The sequence below is a fragment of the Carlito syrichta genome, unplaced genomic scaffold (genome assembly GCF_000164805.1).
Source record: "Carlito syrichta isolate Samal-C Ts95f unplaced genomic scaffold, Tarsius_syrichta-2.0.1 Scaffold314735, whole genome shotgun sequence".
NCBI classification, from domain to species: Eukaryota; Metazoa; Chordata; class Mammalia; order Primates; family Tarsiidae; genus Carlito; species Carlito syrichta.
The window spans coordinates 109,986-128,190 of record NW_007258831.1 but is presented as its reverse complement, the minus strand read 5'-3'; the positions used below and the strand labels follow the sequence as shown (position 1 = coordinate 128,190).

Sequence of the window (18,205 nt, the reverse complement as noted above, 5' to 3'; positions counted from 1 at the left end):
CCCTTCCGAGTAGCTGGAATTACAGGCATGCACCACCACGCCTGGCTGATTTTTTGATTTATTGTAGAGATGAGGTCTCGCTGCCCAGGTGGGTCTCGAACCCGCGGCCTCAGGTGGGTCTCGAACCCGCGGCCTCAGGCAATTCACTCACCTCAGCCTCCCAAAGGTGCGGGATTATAGGCTGAGCCACCGAGCCCAGCTTCCCTTTCTTATAGTATTAAAATTGTTCAAGGTCTGCTTATGAGTGAGAACATATGGTACTATGTTCTTTGTTTCTGTGATAAATCACTGAGTATGATCAACTCTAAATCTATCCAAGTTGCTGCAAAGTCAATTTGTTTGCCCTTCTTTATGGCTGTGTAATATTTCATTGTGTATATGTACCACATTTTTTTTAGCCAGTCCAGCTTAGATGGGCAGCATGGTTGATTCCCTAACCCTAACCCTAACCCTAACCTTATATCTGAGTAGTTATCATTTTATAATTTTGTCTGGCTAAGTATGAAGCTTACTGAGAAAGTTTCCTTTATGTTGTTCATTTTTTCTTTTCTAGTTTTCCTTCCTTCTTCTTCCTGACATGTGCATTTTTTTCCACAAACATAAACTATATATTTAAGGTGTAAATCTTGATGCTTTGATTATTTGATATATGTATACATTGTATAATGATTAACAGAAATTAAGTAATATAGTCATCTCACATAGTTGCCAGATATTTTGTTGTGAGTACACTTAAGATCTTCTTGGTTCATTAATCTCAATTCTACAATACAACTTCACCAAGTATATTCAGAGTGCTGCACATTAGATCCCCAGAATTTATTCATCTTGTAAATAAAAGTGAGTACTGTTTGACCATGTCTTTCCATTTTTACCACTGCTCAGCTGTTGGACCCCACCATTCCCTTCTCTATTTTTATGAGCTCTACTTTTTTAGATTACACAAACTACTGACATTATACAGTATTCTTATTTCTCTAACTTACTTTGATTACTATAATGTCTATCTGATTCATCTATCCATATTGTCACAACTGGCAGAATTATTTTCTTCATTATGGTTGAATAATATTCTACTATATATACCTATAGGGCGCAAGTATCTCTTTGACATAGTAATTTCATTTCCTTTGGCTATATACCCGGGAGTGGGATTGAAAGTTTGGATGGTGCTTCTATTTCTAATTTCTTAAGTAGTCTTTATACTATTTTCCATAATGACTGGATTTATTTACATTCCTACTGATGGCATACAAGGGTTTTCTTTTCTCCACACACTTGGAAACATTTATTATCTCTTCATCTTTTGATAAGAGCCATTCTGTGAAGTGTGGTGCTGCCCCATTGTTTTGACTTGTATTTCTCTGATGATTAATGACATCGAACACCCTTTATAAGCCTGTTTGCCACCTTTATGTCATTTTTGGAGAAAGATCTACTCTGGTCCTTTTCACAGTTTTAAGTAAGATTTCCTTTTCTTTCTTGCTTTTTTTTTTGCTATTGAGTTTGCATTTCCTTGACAAGTAGTGACATTGAGCATCTTTTTATGTCCATGTTGTCCATGTGTATGTCTTCTTTTTTTTTTTTTTTTTTTTTTTGAGTTGGAGTCTCACTCTGTCGCCCAGACTGGAGTGCAGTGGCCACCTCGACCTGCTGGGCTCCAGCGATCCTTCCACCTCAGCCTTTTGAGTAGCCGGAATTACAGGCGCACGCTGCACGCCCAGCTAATTTTTTGATTTTATTGTAGAGATGAGGTCTTGCCTGCCCAGGCGGGTCTCGAACCCTTGAACTCAGGCAATTCACTCACCTCAGCCTCCCAACGGCGCAGGATTACAGGCTGAGCCACTGAGCCCGGCTTACATGAGATTTTTAAAGCTCAAAAGAAACATATAACTCAATTTAAGTCAGGTTATTGGATGCCTTCTTTTTTCTTTTTGCTCAGGTTTCCTTTGGCTATTAACGGTCTTTTGTGATTCTGTATAAATTTAGATTTGTATAATTTCTGTAAATAATATCATTAATATTTAGGTAGGTAAATCTTTAGATTAAATCTTTAGATTACTTTGAGTAGTATGGCCATTTTAACAATATTCTTTCAGTCCCTGAGCACAAGAAATCTTTCTGTTTATTCATGTGTATTTACCTTTTTAAACCATATTTTATAGTTTTCAGTGTAGAGTTTTTAAATCTTTTTAGTTAAGTTTATTGCTAGGCATCTTAATATTCTTTAGCATATATATATATATATATGTATAATTTTTTTTTCTTTCAGTATTCCCAACTTTATTTGTTAAGTTGATCTTTTTCCATTGTTTGTTCTTGGAACCCTTGTTGAAGATAAGTTTACTGTATACATGATGGCTTATTTCTGGGATCCAATGTGTTTCATCATCTATTTGTCTGTCTTCATGCCAGTACCACACAGTTTTGATTACTATTGCTGTGTAATACATTTTGAAATCAAAGTATGATGTCTCTGTTTTTTTTCCTCAAGATTGTTTGACTCTTTGTGGTCCTTTAAGAGCCCATAAAAATTTTATAATATTTTAATACTTCTGCAAAATGTTCTGTTGGCATTTTGATAGAAAGCACATTGAATCTGTACATTGCTGTAAGTAGTATTGACATCTTAACAATATGAAGTTATTTAACTTTTGAACAAGAGTGTGTTTGAGAGTTCAATTTCTGCATATTTATTGACATGCAGTTCTATTTCTGTGTTTAACATCTAGTTTTATTCTATTATACTCAGAAATGATACTTTGTGGGATTTCTGCTTAAATTTATAAAAAAAGATTTTTTGTCTTAAGTTTGACTGTCTGGAATACTGTGCAATATGGATTAAGGATATTGTGTATTCTGCTATTTGTGGATGGAAACTTCTGTATATGTCTTGTAAATCCTGTTGGCCTGCGGTGTTGTTCAAATACTGTTTTTTTTTTTGGAGTTGGAGTCTCACTCTGTCATCCAGACTGGAGTGCAGTGGCTGCTCCCAGCCACCACAGCCTCAACCTGCTGAGCTCCGGCGATCCTTCCGCCTCAGCCTTCCAAGTAGCCGAAATTACAGGCATGCGCTACCATGCCTGGCTGATTTTTTGATTTATCATAGAGATGAGGTCTCGCTGCCCAAGCGGGTCTCGAACCTGCGGGCTCAGGCAATCCACTCACCTCAGCCTCCCAAAGGCGCGAGATTACAGGCTAAGTCACCGAGCCTGGCTTACTCTGTTTTCTTATTGATCTTTTTGTCTGTTTTTTTTCTTTGCACTATTGGAAGTGGGGTATGGAAGTTTCCTATTAGTAGCTGGCTACTTCTTTAATTTTGTAAAATGATGCTTTATCTATTTGGGAGCTGTGATGTTATGTGCACACATGCTAACACTTATGGTTTCCTCATCAGTGTACCATTTTATCATTATATAAAGTTCCTTCTTGACTCTTTTGACAGTTTTTGATATAACATATATGTTGTCTAAGATATCAGTACTTTGCATTCAAAAATAATTTCTTTTAAATTCAATTCATGTGTGTCTTTAGCTCTAAATGTGTTTTTTATAGAAAGCAGAGTTTGATCTTGTTTCTTCAATTTATTTAGTCAGATTATGTCTTTTGATAAATTTAGCTTATTTATTTATTTTTATTTTTTGAGTCAGAGTCTCACTCTGTCACCCAGGCTGGAGTGCAGTGGCACGCTGCTCACAGCCACCACAGCCTCAACCTACTGGGCTCAGGCGACTCTTCTGCCTCAGCCTTCCAAGTAGCTGGAACTACAGGCATGCACCACCATGCCTAGCTAAATTTTTGATTTGTTGTGGAGATGAGGTCTCACCTGGTGGCTCAGGCAATCCTCTCACCTTGGCCTCCCAAAGTGCTAGAATTATAGGCGTGAGCCACGGCACCTGACCAATTTAGCTTATTTATATATAAAGTAATTACTGAGAGGGAATGACTTATTATTGCATTTTATTTATTTTTTTGTTTTAGGCTTTGTAGCTATGTTGTTCTTATTTTCTTCTCTTGTTGTCTTCCTTAGTATTTTGTTGATTTTTGTAGTGAATGTGTTTATTTCTTTATTATTGTTTTTGTTCCCATTATATTTTATTAATGTCACAAATTAGATCTTTTTTTTTTTTTTTTTTGAGTTGGAGTCTCACTCTGTCGCCCAGACTGGAGTGTGGTGGCACACTCATGGCCACCGCAGCCTTGACCTGTTGGGCTCAGATGATCCTTCAGCCTCAGCCTTCCAAGTAGCTGGAAGTACAGGCACGCACCGCCACGCCCAGCTAATTTTTTGATTTATTGTAGCGATGAGGTCTCGCCATTTGCCCAGACTGGTCTCGAACCCCTGGACTCAGGCAGTCCTCTCGCCTTGGCCTCCCAAAGTGCTGAGATTACAGACTTGAACAAACCTGCCCAGTCATATTATTTTTCAATGTGAAGAACTGACCCACTTTAGCGTTTCTTATAGGACATGTTTAGAAGATCTGACCTCATTCTGTTTTTGTTGACCTTAGAAATTCTTTATTTTCAAATCTCCTTTTTTTTTTTTTTTAATACATTAACTGACTTATAAAGATTATTGCAAAGGATGCAAATGAAGAGATGCGTAGGTTGAGGTATGGGGAAGGGGTGGAACTTCCATGTTCTCCCTGGGCATCATCTAGGAGCCTCCATGTGTTCAGCTATTTAGAAGCTCCCTGAACCCAGTTTTTGGGCTTAATAGAAGCTTTATTACATCAGCATCCTTCCCCAAGTGTATAGCATGGGGCTTTCTTTAAGAAAGATCTTAAGACCCACATCCAACAGAAGGTAAAGGTCAGAAGGGAGTCAGGATAAAGTCAGAGAGATTCTGTTTCTGAGGCCTGGCTGTTATCTAAGCATAACACTACAAGCTACCCCCAGACTTTCGGCCATTGATCCTTTATGGCAAAATGAATATACATAATCATTAATTAGTCCAGTCCATCATATTATATGAATGTCTCCTAGGGTGAGACCATTTAGGTCTGCAGGCTTCCTTTTACCTTGTCAGATTCCAATTCCTTTTACCTTGTCAGAAGTGGCTTGGCAAACATACACCTTTTTACCTTCCAGATTTCTGGAATAATTGAGCTAAGAGACAATATCATCTCTTATTGTGAGTCTCTTTAGAGTTCTCAGTGTAACTAGTGAGCTGTTTTTACCAACAGGCAATATAACCACTTTCACCTTTAGCCTTAGTTTTTCTAGATAGGGTAAAGGCACAACCTATCCCCCTCAGACCCTTAGGAATTCTGACAAAGTTTAAAAACATAGTGTTCGTTTTATTGCTTGGAAATCATTCTCGCTTCCAGTGCTTATAGTTGCAGTTCTGGTCCTATGACCACTGCATCAAGTAGGGGACAGAAAAAACATTTTGTTTGATGTGATGATTTGGGGAAGAAAGAAAAAAATCATAATCATTATACCAGTGTACTCCTCCTCTGGATGGAAGTGCATAGTCTTACCAACATTCTCCCAATCTTCTCTTTTCCAAATTATTCAGAAAGAGAAATCTAGTGGGGACAGTACTTTAGTCCCACTCATATTAAGTGTGAACACATACTTGACAAGGCATGTAAGTCAGCCCTTCATGCATTCATCTCTCTGTTTTAGACAGCCAGTATTTCAATTGTCTGTTCTACTTCTCTATCAAACTATTACTCAGAGGAGGCTATCTCTCTTCCTATTGTTAAACATTATTTACTCTAGTGCATTTCTTGGTTTGAAGAAATGACAGTTGGCCATCCAGATCCATTAAATATCCATTGTCCTGGTTTTTTATGGCACTCTGAGCATTTGCATCTTTCATTGGGTACATAAAGCCAGAGTCAATGACCTAGTTTTGTCAACCCCCCAGGGCTACCAACATCCGACTCACTTGGCAGCTATGTTCAAGGCCTTCCTACCAGGGAATATTGAACCTAGCCATACACTGCCTCTCCCTCTCTTTCCTCTTACTGGCACACAGAATGGTTCTTTTAGAATTTTTTTTCTGAGAGGATGCAAAGGGAGCATGTCTAGGTTTAACCTGCACTTTGGCAGCTCCCCTATATGCTCTCATTTCTTTGACCCAGATGACCACCTCAAGGGAACATACTGGGATAATTCTGTGTCAATTCCAGTCACTTTCTGAACCTGTAAGGGAGTTCTTTTTGATAGGCGTTGGCTTGTTCTACTTTGTTGTTGTTATTGTTGTTAAATTGGAGTCTTACTCTGTCACCCAGGCTGTAGTGCAGTGGCACACTCACAGCCACCCCAGTGTCGACCTGCTGGGCTCTGGTGATCCTTTCACCTCAGCCTTTCAAGTAGCCAGAACTACAGGTGTGTGCTACTACTCTTGGCTAATTTTTGATTTTTTGTAGAGACGAGGTCTCACCTAATTGCCGGGGCTGGTCTCAAACCCGTAGGCTCAGGCAATTCACTTGCCTCAGTCTCCCAAAGTACTGGGATTACAGGCTGAACCAGTGAGCCCGGGTAGCTTGTTCTACTTTTAACGCACCCCTCAAAGTTCCATTTGGCTGTGCTTTATATAAGCAGCCTTTTTTTAATTTTTAAGTTTTCAAACAAAGTTTATTAGAGAAAGAAGGGAGAAAACAAAGAGTGACGTGCCAGAGCTGGCATGGGTGAAAGAAACCACCGTAAGCATTCTTATAATCAGATATTGCCCTCTTGCCTGAATGTTTGGCCAGAACATTGGTCACTGACTGTGAGTCTATAAAAACTCAAATATGGGCTGGGCTGGGTGGCTCAGTCTGTAATCCTGCGCTTTGGGAAACCTAGGTGGGTGGATTGCCTGAGCCCGCGGGTTTGAGACCCGCCTGGGCAACTTGGCGAGACCTCGTCTCTACAATAAGTCAAAAAATTAGCCGGGCGTGGTAGCGCGCGCCTGTAGTTCCAGCTACTTGGAAGGCTGAGGTGGAAGGATCTCCGGAGCTCAGCAGGTCGAGGCTGCAGTGGCCGGGAGCGTGCCACTGCACTCCAGTCTGGGCGACAGAGTGAGACTTCAACTTAAAAAAAAAAAAACAAACCCCAAATATAGGAGCCTTCAACACTGTTCAATTCTTCTGTTACTGTTAGAGACACAGCATGCAGTTTAGCCTGCTGAGCTTATCTTTTTTATGTTCTTTGATGAAAGTAACAGCTCTCCAAACAGGGTGTCATCTATTCACCTTGGAATTGCCATCTATGAACCAAGCAACTCTTGATTGGTCATTTGAGATCTGTTTATTGGACACTGTACAATCCAGCAGTTTCTCACATAGTTCTAGAATCAGTCCTGGAAAAAAACTCACTGCTTGAGAGTGTCTCCTCCTTGCACTCCCCTGGCAGCACATCATGGAGAAGCCGTTTCCATTTTATTATGGATGTATTCTCTTCTGGGCGTTGCCATCCCCAATAGGGCATTTCTCTGACATCACTCAAAACATGAGTATTTTAAGTTTCAAGATCTTTTTATGTCCTTCAGCCATAAACGTAGGTTCAGTTAACAGCTCAGAGCAAGGTAGCATTGTAGATGTACCTCAAGTGGAAATTCTTTAGCCTGAAGTCCTAGTAGTTTTCGCTGAAATGTACTCACAGAAATTTTCCACAAATTTCCAGTAAATACAGAGGGCTATCAAATGGAGAATTTGTTGCTACCAGCTTTCTACCTTCTACTCCTTATTGTGTGGGCTTGGGCTATCTTACTGGTTCCCATTTAGCATATCCAATTACTGTTGCTTAAAGGATGGATTTTTGTGCTGTTTTACATCATTTTGTAGGGGAGACATTTCCCAATCAGGTACAATGTCCATTTTAATCATACAGTCACGAAAGAGATGCAACTACTTCCCATGAAGTGTTCAAATACACCAACTTTCATAATTCTTTGAAGCTTTACTTTTTTTGTTCTAGGTTCAGGAACTTTTTCTCTCCACCCCCAAACCATTTTACCTTGTACAAAAAGCTTTTGGTCCCTAGTCAGGGGACTCTCACTCATTTGTCAATTTTTGTTTCTTGATTACCCTGCCCCCTGTTAACTTCAGGCAATTTAAGATCAGGCTTCTCATTATAATCTCTGCCTTCTAGCTTTTTAAGTTTCTCCAGACTCGAAGAGATATAACAAACTGATTTGGGCCCTTTAATGTTGGAAGACCCACTTCCATTGGCTCACCCAACCGTTGATATTATTTTATTAAGACCTTTGTTTTAGCTCCATTAATTTCTGTTTTATTTATTCCATTTCTTAATAGTTATTTAATGATTTCCACTTTCTTTATTATGTATTTGTTTATTATAAAGATATGGGATACAATTTTGGACTAGGTATACAAACATTGATCATGCAGGTACCCTTGTTGATGAGGCATGCCCCTCCCTCCCCTTGCAGCTTCTCCCAACTGTCAGTCCCATCCCCACTTCCCCTGACAGTTTTCTGCTACTGCCAGTCACCTTCCCACAGCATTATAATTGCTCAAGGTCACCTTATGAGTGAGAACATATGGAACTCAGTTCTTTGTTTCAGTGATAAATCTCTGAGTATGATCGATTCCAAATCCATCCAGTTTGCTTTAAAGTCCATATATTTGTTCTTCTTTATGGCTGCATAATATTCCATTGTGTTATATGTACCACATTTTTTTTTATCCAGTCCAGCTTTGATGGGCATCACGGTTGGTTCCATGTTTTTGGTATTGTGAATAGAGCTGCAACAGACATACGTGTGCAGGAAGCTTTTTTGTAGAATGATTTGAGTTCCTCTGGGTATATTCCCAATAGGGAAATTGCTGGGTCATATGGAAGGTCAATTTCTAGTTCCTTCAGAAATCGCTACACTGTCTTCCAAAGAGGTTGTATTAGTCTGCATTCCCACCAGCAGTGTAGAAGTATTCCTTTTTCTACACATCCTCACCAGCATCTGTTGTTTGTTTTATTAATGATGGCCATTCTTACAGAGGTTAGGTGGTATATCAATGTGGTTTTGATTTGTATTTCTCTGATGAAGAGTGAGGCTGAGCACTTTTTCATGTGTATGTTGGCTGCCCGTATCTTCTTTTGAGAAGCGTCTATGCATGTCTTTTGCCTACTTTTTAAAGGGGCTGTTTGTTTTTTTCCTTTTGGCACATTTGAGTTCCTTGTAGATCCTAGATGTTAGGTCTTTGTCAGATATACAGTTGGAAAATATTTTTTCCCATTCTGTGGGCTGTCTCCCTGCTCTCTTGATCGTTTCTTTGGCTTTACAGAAGCTTGTCAGTTTAATGAGGTCCCACTTGTCTATCTTATCTCTTATCTTATGACCTGGCACTTCGGGTTTTGGTAAGGAATCGGTTGCCAGTTCCAACTTCCATAAGAGTGTTTCCTGCATTTTCTAAGGTTCTTACAGTTTGAGGTTTTACATTTAGGTCTTTGATCCATTTAGAGTTAATTTTTATGTATGGTGATAGGTAGGGGTCCTGTTTCAATCTTCTGTATGAGTTCAGCCAGTTTTCCCAGCACCATTTATTAAGTTCTCCTCTCCCCAGTGGTTGTTATTGGAGGCTTTGTCAAAGATGAGTTGGTTGAGGAATTGAGGCTTTGCTTCCAGAATCTCTATCCTATTCCATCGGTCTATGTGCCTGTTCTTGTACCAATACCAGGCTGTTTTGATTTCTGTATCCTTATAGTAAAGTTTGAAGCCCGGAAGTGTGATACCTCCTGCTTTGTTTCTTTTGCTAAGAATTGTTTTGGCTATTCGTGGTCATTTATTTTTCCATATAAATTTCTGTATTGTCATTTCCAGGTCTGAGAAGAATGATGTTGGTAACTTAATGGGTATTGCGTTGAATCTGTAGATTGCCTTTGGTAGTATGGACATCTTAACGATGTTGATTCTTCCTATCCATGAGCATGGGATATTTTTGCATTTGTTTGTGTCACAGTGTTTTGTAGTTCTCATTGTAAAGGTCTTTCACTTCTCTGGTTAGGAAGATGCCGAGGTATTTCATTTTTTTTGTGGCTATTGTGAATGGGATTGTGCTTTTTATTTGGGTCTCTGCCTGCTTGTTGTTGGTGTAGAGAAATGCAACTGTCTTTTGCACATTTATTTTGTACCCCAAGACCTTCCCAAAGTCCTTTATCTGTGCAAGCAGGGTTTTGACAGATTCTCTTGGATTTTCACGGTATAGCATCATATCATCAGCAAAGAGGGATAACTTGACTTCCTCTTTTCCTATTTGGATACCCCTGATTTCCTTCTCTTTTCTAATTGCCTGGGCTAGGACTTCCAACACAATATTGAACAAGAGGGGTGAGAATGGACAACTTGTCTTGTTCCAGTTTTCGGGGGAAATGGTTGTAGTTTCTGATCATTTAGCAATATACTAGCTGTGGGTTTGTCATAGATGGCACTTACTATTTTGAGGTATGTTCCTTCTATACCTAGATGTTTGAGGGTTTTTATCAAGAAGGATGCTGAATGTTATCAAAAGCTTTTTCTGCATCTAATGAGATAATCATGAGGTTCTTGTTTTCACATCTGTTGATGTATTTAATGACATTTATGGTCTTGTGAATGTTGAATCAGCCCTGCATTCTGGGGATGAAGCCTACTTGGTCATCATGGATGATTTTTGAGGTGTATTTTTGGATCCAATTTGCTAGAACCTCATTGAGGATTTTTGCATCTATGTTCATAAGGGATATTGGCCTGTAGTTCTTTTTTTGTTGGATCTTTACCTGGTTTGGATATCAGTGTGATGTTAGCTTCGTAAAATGATTTGGGGAGAATTCCATCTTTTTCAATTGCCTGGAATACTTTCAATAGGATTGGAATCAGCTCCTCCTTGTACGTTTTGTAGAATTCTGCTGGAAAGCCATCTGGTCCAGGGCTTTTTTTTGTAGGTAGTTTTCGTATGACAGAGTCAATTTCCTGGGTTGTTATGGGCCTATTTAGTGTCTCAGTGTCTTCTTGTTTTAACCTGGGGAGGTTGTGTGATGTCAGAAAGTCCTCCATTTCATCTAGGTTTTCAAGTTTGTTTCCATATAGGTGTACATAGTAATGTCTGATAATCTTTTGTATTTCTTCGGGGTCAGTTGTGATTTGATCTTTTGTATTTCTGATTGTGTTTATTTGGGCTTTTTCTCTCTTTTTCTTGGTCATTCTGGCTAGGGGCCCATCAATTTTGTTAATTCTTTTAAAGAACCAGCTTTTTGTTTTGTTGATGTTTTCTATAGTATTTTTTTCCTCTGTGGCCCATATTTGGGTTCTTATTTTTGTGATTTGGATTCTTCTGCTAAAGTTGGGGTTTTGATGGTCTTCTCTCTCTAGCTCCTTTAGGTAATTTGTTAGGCTCTCCACTTGTGATCTTTCCATTTTCTTGATGTGTGCTCGTAGAGATATGAATTCCCCTCTTAAAACTGATTTCATGGCATCCCAGAGGTTTTGGTAAGATGTTTCTTCATTTTCATTTGTTTCCAGGAATGATTTCCACTTTCTGGGGTAAGTCCCCTGACTGTCCCTCTTCTTTATTTTTCTTCTGTTTCGCCATGTCAGTATTTTCTTTATTCACCTTGAATTTTAATAACTTTAGAAAGTTTAAACTCCTTGTGATGAGTCCTTTGACTCTCCGCTAAACCCTTCACCATTGTCTTGCTAAGTTTTTATTAGCATCTGTAAGACCCATGAGAGGAAGCTGAGACAATACATTTATAACGACCGTAGTTTTATTCTGCAGAAATGTTACATGGGGGTGCCTGTGTAGAAGGGGCCCTCTTAACCACAGCATTTACCTGCATATTCAGTAGGTGAATCCCTGTCAGCATAAAGCCAGTTCTACATGGCTTGCATATGAAGCATCAGCTGCTTCATCTGGGGTGCTCCACTTGACATTTATAGGTGGAGTGGACCTTCTTCTCAGAGTAAACAAACTTCATGGTGGCCTTTTTCCAGTCCACCAGACTGGCTATTCCTTCAGAAATAAACTCCTGTGTGTCTGTACCATACACACCCATTGTTCAATGGTGAGCTGTGGGTATTGCATCAGCACAAACATGCTCTTCTACTTTCTGGCATTTAAAACCCAAAACACTGCCCCTAAATTAATTACTTCCAGAATTCATTTCAGTAAAGGAAAAAAGTTGATAATACGGATCTACAGAATGGAACAATTCCTTCACAGTATACCTTCTGGTTTCAATAGTTATTTGGTTTTGCCCTTTCTACACATTGACTGCCTTCTTGGTAACTGCCGGTCTCAGAAGAAAGTCTGTTCCTGCAGAACAATACTTTTTACTCAAATAATACATAAAAACACACAAAATAAAACATTTTAAATCTTAAAGAACAGTAGCTTGAAAAGTACAGTAGTACAGTACAGCAGCTGGCATACAGACGGGGGTGTCGTTGAGTAACAGACAAAAAGGGTTACTGACTGGAGGAGTGAGAGGTGATGGGAGATGGTAGAACTGAAAGATTATCAGCAGTAGGTAACAGTCGGCAAGCTGCAGTTTCACTCTTGCCTGACATTGATGGCACCGACTCTAGTTCTTTGTTTGATTCATTCTCATCTACTCTTGGAAAAACAATTAGGTGATGTCTAGGTAGTAGCTCTTTTTTTCTCATCAGAGATGATATGGTAGCACTGGATTGCATTCTGATCAGCTGCTGTGACCTTTATGCACTGTCCTACATACAGGTCCTATGCCTCAAAAACTAACAGTGCCTCCTCAAATTAAAAAAAAATCCCCTTACCATTTCCTGCATCATTAGTCTCTTTGGTTCTTTAGTCACTTCTTCCTCTTGTCTCTCTTCATCCTTTCTTTGGGCCTCCAGCCCCATCGGGTCTTGATTAGTAAGCTCCTCATGTTGTACAGAAAAGAGTTCAGTGGAGTTGTCTTCTTGTAGATATAGTCCAGTTTCTTTTAGAGGGTCACTGAGTTGCTCAAGGCCTCTTTGGACTCTTCATCCACCTTCTGAAATCCATAAAATTGTGAACAAATTGTGGGCAAAGATTCTTCTGAACCCCATTCATGGTGACAGCTAAAATCTCTTGCCAAACAAAATCAGTTTTTTTTCTTTTAATTTTTATTATAAAGATGTGGGGTACATTTCAGGGTTACGTATAATACACATTGATCATGCAGGTACCCTTGTTGATGAGGTGTGCCCCTCCCTCCTCTAGCAGTTTCCCTCAACTGCCTATCCCACCCCGCACCCTGAAAGTTTCCCATGACTGCCAATCGCTTTTTTTTTTTTTGGGTCGGAGTCTCACTCTGCCGCCCAGACTGGAGTGCAGTGGCCGCTCCCGGCCACCACAGCCTCGACCTGCTGGGCTCCCTCTATCCTTCCGCCTCAGCCTTCCAAGTAGCTGGAACTACAAGCAAGCACTACCACGCTCGGCTGATTTTCTGTTTTATTGTAGAGATGAGGTCTTGCCAAGTTGCCCAGGCAGGTCTTGAACCCGCGGGCTCAGGCAATCCACTCACCTTAGTTTCCCAAGGCACGGGATTACAGGCTGAGCCACTGAGCCCGGTGTCCAATCGCTTTCTTATAGCATTATAATTGTTCGAGGTCCGTTTATGAGTAAGAGCATATGGAACTCGTTTCTTTGTTTCTGTGGTAAATCACTGAGTATGATCGGCTCCAAATCCATCCAAGTTGCTGCAAAATCCATATAGTTGTCATTCTTTATGGCTGCATAATATTCCATTGTGTATATGTACCACATTTTAAAAAAAATTCAGTCCCAAAATCAGTTTTTTAATCTGTGGCTTTGTACGTGTTATGGTCCTTTTAAAATTGTCACAGGGTTGCTCCAGATTTGTCACTTGCCTTTACAAAAGTGTGACTTAGATAATACTTGAATGTCACTACAACTCTCTAGTCCATAGGTTGGATGAGTGATGTAGTGTTTAGTGGCAGATGCACAACTTGGATGTTGGAATGAAATTTGTCATGAGGTTGAGTGTGATGACTTACGCCTATAATCCCAGCACTTTAGGAGGCTGAGGTGAGAGGATTGCCTGAGCCCACAGGTTCAAGACCAGCCTGAGCAATTTGGCGAGACCTCACCTCTAAATAAATCAAGAAAAATTAGCCGAGCATGGTGGGACATGCCTGTAGTTCCAGCTACTTGGAAGACTGAGGTGGAAGGATTGCCTGAGGGCAGTAGATTGAGGCTGTGATAGCTATGAGTGTGCTACTGAACTATAGCCTGGGCAACAGAATGAGACTCTGACTCAAAAAAAAAAAAAAAAAAAAGAAAACTTGTCATGAATCATGAATGCAGGGTGGCCTGGAGCGTTGTCAAGCAGCCAAAGAATGTTGAATGCGACATCCTTCTCCAAGCAATATTTCTCTACCTCTGGGATAAAGTGATAGAAAAACCAGTCTTGGAAAATGGCCTGTGTAACTTACCAGGATTTGGGGTTACTCTTCCACACAACAGCAAGAGAGCCCTTGGTTATGTTTTTAAGGGCTTTTGGGTTCTCTGAATGGTAATCTAAGAGAGGTTTCAGCTTCATATCACTGGAAGCATTGCCACCAAACAACAGGGTTAGCCTATCCTATGCTACCATTTAACCTGGCATCAACTTTTCCTCTTTACTGATGTAACTTTGGTCTGGCATCTTCTTCCAGTATAGTTCTGTCTCATTCACATTAAAAACCTACTCAGGTAAATACATGACTTTTCTCAATGGTTTCTTGAAATATTTCAAGAATTTCTTGAGCAACTACCGTATCTGTACTTGGTGCCTCCCCACTTTTGTTTATGTTCAAAGATAGAGGTTGGCTCTATCTTTGAACTGATGAACCCATCCGTGGCTGGCATTAAAAGATGTGACCTCTAATTCTTTGTCATGTTTCTTCAAGTGTTCATAAAGGCTTTTAGTTTTCTCTTGAATCAGCATTAAGCTGAGTGGGAATCGATACTGTTACTGATCCTGATCCTGCATCTACACACTAAGAAGTTTCTCCATCTTCTTCATCACTTTTCCATGTTTCTTCAATATTATTGTCAACATCATTGGCACAGCAGACTTCACATGTATGTTGTCCTTGTCACATATTTTGGTTCACTTCTTGTCATTATTGTTTAGAATCATGCTGATGGCCGAATGATTTGTATTAAAAAGAGTGAGTGATGTCTACCGTCTTTTTTCCTTGCTCCACTCTGAATTATTTTTACTTTTGTTTTCATCATTATCATATGGCATTTCTTAGCAGTATCATCTATGTCACTGCGGCTTTCATGCTTGGTTCCAGACATCCTAAGCCTGAAATAAAAATACCAGGCCAGGCGTGGTGGCTAAAGCCTATAATCCCAGCACATACTTTAGGAAACTGAGGTGAGAGGATTGCCTGAGTCCGTGGGTTCGAGACCAGCCTAGGCAATATGGGGAAACCTTGTCTCTACAATAAATCAAAAAATCAGCTGGGCATGGTAGCGCATGCCTGTAGTTCTGGCTACTTGGAAGGCTGAAGCAGAAGGATTGCCTGTGGTGGCCATGAGTGTGCCACTGTATTCCAGCCTGGGTGACAGAGACTCCAACTCAAAAAAATAAAATAAAATAAAAATAAAATACTGTACTACTGTACTGTATACAGTAAAGTACACAAAAGCACAACCACTTTTAGAGAATGCAAGTACATGACAATGTATGCCAGACATATGAACAAACTTAATATGATTGGACATGAAATGTATGTTCTTCACATTTTTGAAATTTCACAACTTGAAGGTTAATATTTAGGGGACTTACTGTGCATCCAGTGACTCAACTTTTCAGGAATTAGATTCCTAAGTTCCAACTCTCTAAGTTCCACTGGTTAACTTTTTTTTTTTTGAGTTGGAGTTCCATTCTGTCACCCAGGCTGGAGTGCAGTGGCACGCTTGCTCATGGCCGCCCCAGCATCGACCTGCTGGACTCTAGTGATCCTTTCACCTCAGCCTTCCAAGTAGCCAGAACTACAGGTGCATGCTACCACACCCAGCTGATTTTTTTTTTATTGTAGAGATGCGGTCTCGCCACACTGCCCGGGTTGGTGTCAAACCCGTGGGCTCAGGCAATCCACTTGCCTTCACCTCCCAAAGTGCTGAGATTACAGGATGAGTCACTGAGCCCAACCACCTTGTTAACTTTTACCTTTAGTAATTAATCTCTGCACTGCTGATGCTTCATACCATAAGTGACCACATGGCCACCCAAGAATCAAAGGTACCTCATTCCCCACCCTCTTATGTTTTCTTTTTCCAAACTGTGTGTTTCCTTGAGCCTCAGCCAGTCCAGCAAATCCTGCTTCAGTATCACCAGTTGCTTTAGGGTAAACGCTCCAAATCATGTTTTTCCCTCTGCCTCCCACACTACAACAATTATCAACACAGAAGATGATTTCTGTGATGAAATGTGGAGGTTTGTCCCCACCACCATGCAGTGGACACCAGCTGGTATCCTCCAATTCAATTCCAACAATATCTACTTGTAGATAGTGCCAATTTTCACAAGGTGAGGTTTCAGTCCCAAAGACTGACCCCTTTCCCACCCTGCTGGACATCAGTCACAAGTCTAAACCTTGGAATTTCTGCTCAACCAGCTTCAAGTTGCTTTTCCCATGATCCCCTCTTTCGGTTTAATTTGCAAGTGCAGCTCACAGAACTCAGGGAAACATATTTACTGGTTTATTATAAAGGATATTGCAAAGGACACAGATAAAGTTACACATAGGGTGAGGTATGGGGAAGGGGCACCAAGCTTCCATCCCCTTCCTGGGAGTTCCACCCTTCAGGAACTTGCATGTGTTCAGCTATTTGGAAATCCTTCAATACATTTTTAAATGATAGTTTTAACAAATATAGTGTTCTTGGTTGGTAGCTTTCATTTTTTAGCACTTTGAACATATGATTCTACAACCTTCTGGCCTGCACAATATTGTGCCTATACATGTAGCCTTCTACATACCACATTTTTTCTTCCTGACTTTATTATTCTTTTTTTGTATCTTTTTTTGTGATTTTTTGGATCTCTGATGATAAAGTATCTTGCTTTGGGTTCTTTTTTATTCCTCCTAGTAGAGTTGGTTGAATTTTTTTAAACTTTAGGCCATCTTTTATTATGTCCTCAGTAAGTCCTGTTCACTTATTATCTCTCTCTTCTCATTCTACAATTCCCATTATGAATATATTGGCCTACTTGGTGGTATCCCATAAGTTTTCTAAGCTCTATTTTCTTCTCTCTTATTTCTTTTCTGCCCTCTTGACCCTATACTGAATTATGTATTATCAAGCTGGCTGCTTTTTTCTTCTACTAGATCAAGTCTGCTATGGACTTTGTCTTGTGAATCTGCATTTTAGCTCCACACTTTGTTTCTGTTTTTTAGTTTTAATCTCTTTGTCAGTTACCTAATTTTCCCTGTGCATTATTTTTCTCCTTTTGATTAGTTGTCTATTCTCCTTTAGCTGCTTTGGCATCTTTAAGATAGATACTTTAGACAGGCATGGTGGCTTCTACTTCTAATCCCAGCTACTTGAGAGGCTGAGGTGGGAGAGTCACTTGAGGTAAGGAGTTTCAGACCAGGCTGGGCAACATAGTGAGACCCTATGTCTAATATTTTTTTTAATTAGTCAGGTGAGGTGGTGTGTGCCTATACATTCAGCAGCTTTGGAGGCCGAAGTGGGAGGATCACTTGACTCCAGGAGTTTGAGGCTGCTCGGTACAATGATTGTACCACTCCCCTCTGGCCTGGGTGCTAGAGTAAAACACTATACCTTACAAACAATTTAAAAGGTCAGGTATTGTGGCTCATATCTATAATCTCAGGAGTTTGGGAGACTGAGGAAGGTTGAGTCCAGGAGTTCAAGATTAACCTGGGTAATATGGGCAAATATTGACTTTACAAAAAATAGAAGAAAAATTGTTGAGCATGGTAGTGTGCACCTGTATTCTTTGCTACTTAGGAGATGCAGGTGGGAGGATAGCTTGAGCCCAGGATTGTACCAGCTGGAATGCTTGTGTTGAGTGAGACCTATCTCATTTAAAAAAAAAATGACTTCTTTTAAAAATAACTCAGAGATCTCTAGTTCTTTAGTTGCCTTTCTTTTTTTTCTGGAGTTGGAGTCTCACTCTGTTGCCCAGACTGGAGTGCAGTGGCACACTCCCAGTCACCACAGCCTCAACCTACTGGGCTCCAGTGATCCTTCTGCCTCAGCCTTCCAAGTAGCCAGAACTACAGGCG

General features: G+C 40.1%; 1 protein-coding gene across 1 annotated transcript in view; it reads left to right on the top strand.

The window, feature by feature from the left end:
• LOC103274355 (zinc finger protein 595-like) overlaps window positions 1-18,205 on the top strand; it is a 35,907-nt gene that overhangs the window by 13,320 nt on the left and 4,382 nt on the right. The gene's annotated exons all lie outside the window — the stretch shown is intronic.